General features: G+C 45.8%; 1 long non-coding RNA gene across 1 annotated transcript; it reads left to right on the forward strand.

Annotated features, from left to right (window-relative positions):
* Positions 1-4,229: 4,229 nt before the first annotated feature.
* On the forward strand, positions 4,230-7,153 carry LOC123289781 (uncharacterized). Its single transcript, XR_006533944.2, has 3 exons — positions 4,230-4,419; positions 6,225-6,278; positions 6,998-7,153. It is a non-coding gene; the product is annotated as an uncharacterized lncRNA (long non-coding RNA).
* The last annotated feature ends 648 nt before the right edge of the window (positions 7,154-7,801 follow it).

The following is a 7,801-nucleotide window of genomic DNA, read 5'->3' on the forward strand; positions in this document are numbered from 1 at the left end:
CTTTCTGTATTTGCTACTTTTTAGGTCACAAAGCTTTTTAACGCAGACTTGAGCAAATTTCTTGGATCTAGATAAGCATTTGATTTAAAAGTCATCATCAAGCTATTGAATAACTGTGTTTATGAGCTCTGAACGCTCTTCTATTCTTCTGAGTTTTTTGTTCACGTGTGTTTTCTTTATCAGTTCTGTATGTTTGGGGTAAAGAACATAAAGAAGGAGATGTGTTCACAAGACAGTAAATTTAACAAGCTGTTTTTTATTTAACCATGAAATGAAAGCTTGTGCTTCTTTGAAAACATCTTTTGCATGAAGCAAAGGCATTGATTTCTTTCTCCCGTCATTAGCTGCCTGAATTGATCAACGAATTCTTGGTATATCCTGAGCAGACCACTGACAGGGATGGGGGTAGGGTTTGGAAAGTGGTGAATGTATTAGTTGAGGCTTACAAACCCCTTTTTCACACCAAGTGTGTGTAGTTGATGGAGCAATGGGGCTATAGGAAAAGTACTAAATTTCCATGGGAATAAATAGAAACTGAAGAACTGGGACTTATCTGTAAAGAGTACAACCTGTGTGTCTGACAAAGCCATGTTGTCCTCACAATATTGAGCCATAAGGGATGCTGGGTCTGTCTTTTGAATTAATACAGCAATTCCCTAGCTGATCTGGCCTGCTTCAGCCTCACAACATTGCCCCTAGTTTATCCTTCTCAACAGTAAATGTGAATCTTATGTCCTCTTTAAAACTCTTCAGAGTTTTCCTATGGCTTACAAGGAAACATACAAATGAGTTGGCAGGACCTCTAAAGCTAGCATCATTTGGCCCCTGCCCAACTCTCTGGCCACATCATAAAGCACTTCCCATTTGTCCACTCCATTCCAGCCATGTGGGGCTGCATGGAGCCCCTTGCAATGAGCTATTTTTCCTTTCATGTATACATATCCGTCTAAAAGTTGCTCTTGTAACTCCTAACAAACTTCTATTCATGCTTCAAGACCCAGTTCAAGCATTTCCTCTATGAAGTTTTCCCCAATCACCAACCCTCTTCCAACAACTGAATCAGGAGTTCCCTCCATGCTGACACAGCTCTGTGTTCATACCTCTATTCCAGCACTTATCACATAGCATTGTAACTATTTTTCTCCAACAGGCTGGTGGTTTTCTCCTTGATTGGAAAACAAAGTCACGTGGGAAGATTTTTTTCACAATAACTATTCTTAGGCTGCATCCTTGAAGCTTCTAATTTAGCAGGTCTTGGGTAGGGCCCAGGAATCGTTTGTTAAGTGCTCCAGGTGATTCTGATGTGCATGCCTGATTGAGAATCACCTGAACTACCGTGAGCTCTGGGCTGGCCAGGACTGGGCCTTGTTCATTTTTGACCCCCTGCCCATAGCAGAGTGGCATTTAGTGGACTCTCAGTTAGTATGGAAAGAGAGAAAGAAAGAGGGAAGGGAGGCAACGAGGGAGGAAAGGGGAGTGGGGGAGAAAGAAACGAAAAAGCAGAGGAGTTTAGGCTTATTGGATAAATCTTACCCTCTAGGGGAAAATACTACAAACTAATACAGGTCATTTTATGAAAAGAAAGCTCCTAGTTTAGCTGTAAGGACTAGATCTACTTCCCAAGAAGATATGAACCAGAAGATACACACACTTACAAAGATGTACTGATGAGTGTGTGGACTGTGGGGGACTGGAATTGGCCACCCCAAGACATGTCTCTTTGGCATGAGGATTATTTTTGGCTGATTACTTTTAAAAACTGCAGACAGGAAAGAAACTCTGAAAAGTAGAATTTACTTACCCTTTGTTAAGAGACATTTACATTGTAAAGGAAATCTCCATCTGTAAAGGTGTTTCCCTCTCTGTACCAGGAAGGAGGGATGACCTTATCTCTAGAAACTCTTATCAACGTGGAAGGCAAGGACTCAAGTCTGCATGATAACCTGACTCTTGTTTACTGTACTTGCGTGGTAAGCTCCCATGATCGACTCCCCCTCCACCCCCAACATCCTCCTTTGCCTTTAGCTGAAGATGATATTTAAGGTGGTGGCTTCAGCCATTTTGATGAGTTGCTCAGTTCGCCCGAGCCTCTCCCATGTATACATGTTATAAAGCTTTGTTTAATTTTCTCCTGTTATTCAGTCTCATGTGAATTTAATTTGTTCTCCAGCCAGAAGAACCCAGAGCAGGTAGAGGAAATGTCTTCCTACCCTACAGGGTACAGCCAAACCATGGGAGTTATTCCTGGTCTTGCAAACCCTCAATCTGAACCATCCATAGAGAACACATCAATCCACCTCTTGAACTTGACCTGTAGTGCATCACCTCTCTTATAGTCTGAGAGCCAGCCTAAAAGATCTTCCACTTCTGTGAGTCACAAATTATTTCCCAGCCCAGCCATGTGTTCCCACTCTCAAACCAATTTTTCAGCAATCAGGTGCGGGTGGCACGGGTCAGCCTCTTGGTTCCATTGGTCAGCCCTGCCCAGCCCAGAGCTGTGGCCAGGCTGATTTGCTCGGAGTGCAGAGATCTGCCTCAGATGGCATCTTGTAGAAGAGGATTGGACAGACAAGAGAAGACTCCAGTGTGGGATTGGAAAGAAATCTTTTCCACCTCTGGAGAAGTTTTCCAGCGGGAAGAATAGTGCCATCATTTTCCTCTGTACTGAATACCAGATTCGGCTAAGCACTGTGCAAAACCAGCCCCCCAGGGCTGCCAGGCTGGTGCAAAAACAGATCTTTCTCAACTTTGGGATAACTCATTCACATTCCTGGTTTTCACAATCATTGCAAAACAGACCTCAGGATTCTAGCAGCCAAGATGCCGGGTATAATGAGCCTGGTCAGAGCTGCCTGGAATTGCTAACGACTGCGGGTTTTTGTTTTTAAACCTATGGCCTGGTTAGGGAAGGGAAACTCGTTGTGCAGGGTGCAGCAACCCAAGCACAAAACGTGATAAGAGGAAGAGTTATGACTGCAGCCACCGCAGCGCGACTCCACTTTGGGGCTCTGCCAGAGTTCCCATAAAACCCGCCTTTTTCTGGAGTCTACACCATGTGCTCTTATGTCATCAATTTAAGAGGCTTTTATGAGATGCCAGAGCATGTTACTTAAAGCATTCTCATTTATTTTGCCCTTATGCTTTTATTACATAGAATTTGAATTAAATCCATTTGGCAATGTTTTGCAGTGGAGGGAGGCAGGGGTCTGTCAGGAGGAGGAAAGGAATTTGTTAGTGAGGGGAAAGCTCCTTTAGACCCCAGGGAGGGAACAGAAGTAAAGGTGCCCCGGGGTGGGAAGCGCGCCCTCCCCACAACGCGGTGAGATGTGGAAAGTTCCTCACGCTTCACTAGGGCTTCCCTCCCTCCTGCAATCTGTGGTAGCTTTTCTAAAGGCTACTTCTGCCCTCCATTGTTCTGTTCAAAACCCTCCAGCAACATCACATTGCTCTCAGAATAAAACTCAGATTCCACATTTGATATTTTTCATCACCTAAGATCTGGCCTCAGTCTGCATCTACACTTTAGATTCTTTCCTTTTCTTCTCACTCTCCAGCTAAACACCAACTGCTACCTGTCGGTCAAGGGGGCAAGGGCCAGACAAAATAGCACCTTGGCCTCAACATTTCACATTATCCTTCCAGAAGGAAGTGGTTGGTTTCTTCTCTGAATGCCTATGACGTTTTATTGGTACATCTTGATGACAATGATCACTTTTTACTTGATTTCTACAGTGCATGCTTTTTTTCAAAATTTTAAGTCTAGAACAACAGCTTCATGAATGTTCTATCTTTGGATCACTCTCAGCACGTAGCACAATGAGTTGAACGTCAACCCCATCCAATGAATACCTGTTGAATGGTTGTGTATATGCTGACCCCAGGAGGAAATTTCCGAATTAAGAAGCATTTGTCACTTACCTATGAGTAGGTCTTAAGTGTTTCTTTTAGAGGCTCCTCCCAGAATCATATACCTCCCCCACCACCCTAAGAAAGCAGGCCTGGTAATCACACAAATCAGCCCCGTGGTTCCATCGGTCAGCCCCACTCCAAGCTAGAGCCACGGCCAGGCTGATTCGCTCTGATGTCAGAGATCTGCAATCAGACGGCATCTTGTAGAAGATTACTAAATACCAGGATTGGGTTCAGCTGGTCACAATAAAGAGGCTCCTACTCAGCCAACACTATTAAAACAGAGTCCATCCTGAGATCTTCATGGAGCTATAATCAGGCCAAGCCCCTCGGGGACACCCCTGGATCTGGGGACCTTCATTCTGGCCCTTCACCTTGGTCAGACATGGCCACACACCTCTCATCTGCTTCTTTATGTTGGGCCATGGGCAGGCCCTTCCATCCAGGCGAGTTCTCCCCATGTCCAACTCGACTGCAGGACCATTCAGCTGGGGATCTTGCAACTAGCAGGTAAATGCATCGTCTCTATCTTTCTTAGTTTGAATTGCTGAGCAAAGGAATTTGATTGGTCCAGCCCATCTCTCTAAGCCAGATGACTATGGCCCTTGGGTCAGGTGCCTTCCTTGGGGTCCAGTCAGCAGAGGCAGGGGCGCAGGAACAGGCTTACACACATGAGTGTGTGCACTGGAAGCTGTTGGTCAGGCAGACACAGCACACCTGTGGAGCATCGATGCCCGCCCTCCACTTGACCTTGCAGTTGGGCGAGGGTGAGGGAGGGGGCCTCCGCTCCCTGTTGGAGTGGCAAGAGAGACAGTGATCAGAAGACGTGGCAGCTAATTCAGCCAGAGGTCCAGGCTCCGGTGCCCTGAAATGAGAGTTGACGGGGGAAAATGAAATAACTGCAAGGGAGGAAATAAAACTAAAAGCATACACAAGGGAGAAAGAGAAAAAATATATATTTTAAACATGAAAATTAGCAACTGAAGCCCGAGGATCATCTTCTGAGCTGAGTGACAAACTCAATGCCTTATTAGAATCTTCAAGAGAGTTCATTTGGTCCTCCTATATTTTAGATTCATATTCTACCTGGGTCCTCATTTTTAAGGCTTTGGATATTTAAAAAGGAAAAAACATCAGAAGCCATTCCCCGATTCATGTCTAAGACCCAGCGGTTTCTGATGTTCATTGCACGTTTTGCCTCTAGAAGCGGCGAATGCTCCTTCAATTCTTGCCTAACAAGCTCTCCGTTCTCACACCACTCACGGCAGTTCTTTCTAATCACAGATGGAGAGCTGTGATTAGCTGTTCAATCTGGTGACCATGAGCACTAGTTATTTCTTTTAGCAGATTCAAGCAAACGCCCTCATGCATCTCTGAGAGAAGAGTCTGCTAAGATCTGATTACAGGGCACTAGCAGTCATGGGTGACTGATGGCCCCCCTCTTCCCTCCTCCCGCTGCTTCTTGCTCGGTCTCCCTTTAGGAATGCTCTGACTGAGAGGATGAATCCAATACAGATCAGAAGAGCCAACATCTATTGAATACTTAATACATACCAGTGACCCCTGTGAGCACGTTCCATAATTACCTCATTGAATCCTCATGACAGCCCTGTGGGCGGCACCATCCATATCTCTAATTTACAGAGATGTTGTCTATTTTCAGAGGGGGCTTCAGAAGCAGAAAGCAGTTAAGTAACTTGCCCAAAGTCATGGCCCTAGCAAGAGGATGCCACCTAGGCAAGTCCACCGCAGTTTCTCAGTCTCTCTCAGAGCTCCTCTCTTATCGTCTATGCTCTCCTTCCAGTCTGGGCTGAGGATGGAATTGAGGGTAGGAGGGAAGGAGGGCACAGAGAGACTAAGGCAAAGCACATGCCAGGCAGGGCAGAACTTGACAAAACTTACTAGATTTGTGACATGAAGAGAGTTACTTAACCTCTCTGTGCCTTGGTTTCCTTACGTGCAAAGGTAAGAGTACCCGCTTCATGAGGTTGTTGGGAGGATGGACTCCTGCCCGGAACAGACCAACAGCTCAGTTCATGGAAGTAGTTATGACTATCATGTTAGCCTTCTCCACCCCAGTGCCAGCTGCGGCCCATCCCAGAAGGACCTTGCTTCCTGGGGCAGCTATAGCACGAGGAAGCAATCTAAATGGCTGATTTACAAAGAGGTGCATGAGAGAGAAGCTTTCTAAGGATGGAATTTCTGGATCCACAACAAGGTGATAAGATATTCTTAGGCTGGGGTATGTAATATCGTTTTATTTAATTTGCACAACAACTTCTGAGATAATAAATGCTTTTATCCTTGCTTTACAGATGGGGAAACTGAGGCACAGCAAAATTAATCAATTTGCCCAACATCAAAATTGGGTAAGCAGAAGAGACAACATCCCAACCTGAGTCCTGAACCAGTAGAACCCCATCTCAGCACACTGAGTTGCAACGAAAAGAACAGGGATAGATGGGAGCGTATCCTATGGGACCTGCATTTAATCAATGGGCCCCCTGTCTTTTTGTTTTGTTTCTTTTTCCCATCAAGCAGACCCGGCGCCTCCTGCTCCTGACGCTGGCCCACCCTCCCTCCCAGGCAGGCACCCCTCCTGCATGACAGGGGGTTCCGGTTCTTACCCTCCATCATCCCTCCCCCACACAGAAAAAAATGACAGGGAAAGAAAAATATGTTTTGTGGCCTTGAAGATTTCGTTTTAGGAGCCAATCCTACTTCGGCACCAAGTCAGCAGAAATTTCTGATGATGATGGGGTGCTTACTTTGTCAGTTAATTTTTAATTTAACATTTTTTATTTACTTTTTTGGGGAAAATTCTAGTCTCCTTCACCATCCTGTCGATAGATGTCTTGAGATCTCTTTCATGTCCCTCTTATTATTTTCCCTTTTATGCTTTTTAAAAAACATTTTTTCACCTTGTCATTCCCTGGGGCTTGTGTTGTCCTACAGCCTCAATGATCACTGCTGCCCAACTACAGTTTCCACCTGAGCTCCAGCCCTCAGCCGACACCTGCCGTGGGGTTTCTCGTCTCCTCACAGCCGGGTGGGCAGGCAGCACCTCCTTTCCCTTCTCTTTTTCCAGCTCTGCTGATGGAGGAAGACCAAAGTGGGGAGCCAGAACCTTGGAAGTCGGGTCACAGTCCTGTGTGCAGAGCCGCAGCTTGGCTGAGAGGCGTTCAATGTTTATGTCTTTTAGACAGCTGAGAGTTTTTTAAACAAAAATTTGAACAGTAATTTCCATCCCTGATAAAGAATTAAATTGTATCAAATGCGCATTGTTTGCATTCTTCTGATAAAAAGATCCATAGGGGTTTTGCCCTGTGCTTTTGAAGTTGAGGCTAATTCCATTTCATACGTAATCTCCTCAAAGAGAGGAAGCCTCAGCCAATGAAATTGGGGGACTTCCCCTGCCTCCACTCCTGCCTGGAAAGCACGTGGACTCAGCAGCCCATGGCAGTGAGTGTGCTTTGCACTTTTCCTGTAGTGAGGGAGGAGAAGCAGAGGCCTCCCACCCCAGACCTTTGACTAATTCGTTATCCAACAGATGGGGAACACCCGCTCTGTGCCAGGCGGTATGCTGGGCACAGGGGCTAGAAAAGAGATGCTATTATGGTTCTAGGAAAGAAAAATCATACTCCTGTTCCATCCACTGAGTTCAAAACCAATAGAGAGATACATTCAAGAGTCTGACAGATGGAGATTAAAATATCAGCCTTGTTATTGGTAAAAGCTGGATTGGAGACAGGGCTTACATACGCAGCCTCCTATTGTTTCCCACACTCACCCAACCCATTACTGCAGAGCTGAACGACCGCAGCCTCCCCCACAGGGCAAAGCATGCCCAGGAAGCTCACTGCCAGGCTGAGAGCTGATAACCCAGCTCCTC

Source organism: Equus asinus, chromosome 11 (assembly GCF_041296235.1).
Source record: "Equus asinus isolate D_3611 breed Donkey chromosome 11, EquAss-T2T_v2, whole genome shotgun sequence".
NCBI lineage: Eukaryota > Metazoa > Chordata > Mammalia > Perissodactyla > Equidae > Equus > Equus asinus.